Source organism: Ruditapes philippinarum, unplaced genomic scaffold (assembly GCF_026571515.1).
Source record: "Ruditapes philippinarum isolate M1 unplaced genomic scaffold, ASM2657151v2 ctg1928_1_1_1_1, whole genome shotgun sequence".
Classification (NCBI taxonomy): domain Eukaryota; kingdom Metazoa; phylum Mollusca; class Bivalvia; order Venerida; family Veneridae; genus Ruditapes; species Ruditapes philippinarum.
Genome location: NW_026865553.1, coordinates 142,944 through 145,070, shown reverse-complemented (window position 1 = coordinate 145,070; position 2,127 = coordinate 142,944). Strand labels below are relative to the sequence as shown.

The following is a 2,127-nucleotide window of genomic DNA, read 5'->3' as shown; positions in this document are numbered from 1 at the left end:
TTGTCTGAAATACAATTTGCATGCAAAAAAATAAAATTATAAAAGGTGTATCATGTACATACATGTATACCATTACGTGTAAAATGAACAAACGTAACGAAATACATTAAATGGAATATCAAATTTACTGCTTGTCGTCATGAACATTTTGTTGAAAAAAAAATGTTTAAAAAATTGAAAAAATAAGGGTAATATTTTATTGGTGGGAGTTAACATTAAAAGCAAACATGCCATTCACATTCATTAGTGAAAGCTTTACGCTATAGTATAACAAGAGATCTCTAAAAACATATCGTTATTCTATAAATACATGTAAACTTCAGTTCAGATTATTATGCTAACTCAAAGTTGCGATTGTTCCGTAATCAGAATACCCCCGATTTTTTTAGTTACATTAAACATGGCAGAATCCAATTAGAAATAATACTGAAAATTCAGTGATGGATATAAAAATATATATTTTTAATTGCGTTTTATCTGATTTCCGTTTAAATATTCATGAAGGTTTTAGGGCAAATGAAAATATAATAGATGTATCATTTACATGTATATGTATGTATACCCTTGTGTGAAAATTGAAAAAATAACTTAGTATATTGAAATTGAAATAGCAAATTGACTGCTTGCAGATCTCATACGACACCGTCATGAAATTTTCGTTTTGCTTCTATCTAAAATCATATGTAGAAATAATAAGTGTTTAAATATTTATGAATGGAAGATAAAATTAAAAGCAAACCACACCATTCGCTATCAAAAGGGAAGGCTATATACACTATGGTATAACATTTTGCTATTGTTAAAAATATCGTAAATCTATAAATACATGTATTAACTAGCTTAAGTAGCTTGTGTACATATACGGTAAAATTATATCTGGCTATTTTAAGTTTAACAGTATAAAGAATAAATAGCTACTGTTAATAACCTAACGACGTATCCTCGATAGTATAGTGGTGAGTATCCCCGCCTGTCACGCGGGAGACCGGGGTTCAATTCCCCGTCGGGGAGGATTTTTTTGAGTGAAAGAAGTTTTTTCTTTAAAACATAATATATTAAATGTCATTATTATTATTATTGTTGTTGTTGTTGTTGTTGTTGGCGGTTGTTTCATATAAATACTGTTACATTGAAATTATGACAAGTTATCATAAGAATGTGTTAAATCATTTTTACACAAAACAAGCAGTTCAGTCTAATGTGTGAAACAAACATGCATGCATTAGCTATTCCTCTAACAAGGACGCTATGTGTTAAACACGACATTAGGAAATCATTGAAATATTGAAAGGAAATAATAGTATTGCGCATTTAAATGTAGTCAAACCTAACACTCGTACAATAGTATCCAAATAATACAAAATACAATTCTGCCTTGTAGCTAGAAAATTTACCACATTATCTTATTATCAAAGAAATGTTGCACATCAAAACCATTATGATACAAAGGTTGTTATCAAACCAGACCATCTATATGATTTTTCAGTAAAATTGCTAGGGGCGTGAGATATAATTATAGATTAATGAAAGTATGATGTGTATTTAGCTGCTGTTAAATCTTAGTCATAGTAAAGTAGTGAGTGTGTCACACTGGAGACCGGGGTTCCAATTTACCGTCAAAAGGTATAATTTATTGTTTAAACTTACTCAATTGATAGATTCCTTCTAAGATCTTTTATTTTAACCACAATACATTTAACCACAAATATTGACATGTGCTCTTTTGTTCATAAATTTGTTGTGGAGAAATTCTTAGTGTATCCACTATCTGATAATTAAAATTAGGCAGGTCAGGGATCTATGCATTCGCATGTAATTGAGAATTGTTTTATAAAAACTATTACATGTACATTCAGAATATTAATGTCAACACTGAATTGAGATAATCAATATCGACACATAATTAATTAACTTGTTCACTTCTTGTTTTCGCAAGAAAGATACAAGTAAAAACAGATGGGCTCCACAGACAAGCACAGTGATCGGAACTAGAAGGTTGTGGTCGCGTAAAGTGTTTTAGAACTTTAATGAAAGATATTGTAAAGACATAATGTACGAATCTTGATAGTATAGTGGTAAGTATATCCGCCTGTCACACCGGATACCAGGGTTCAATACCCCTTATAT

The 2,127-nt window shown here is 30.2% G+C and overlaps 1 non-coding gene across 1 annotated transcript; it reads left to right on the top strand.

Moving 5' to 3' along the window:
- The first annotated feature begins 939 nt into the window (after window positions 1-939).
- On the top strand, window positions 940-1,011 carry Trnad-guc (transfer RNA aspartic acid (anticodon GUC)). The gene has a single exon. It is a non-coding gene; the product is annotated as a tRNA-Asp (tRNA).
- The last annotated feature ends 1,116 nt before the right edge of the window (window positions 1,012-2,127 follow it).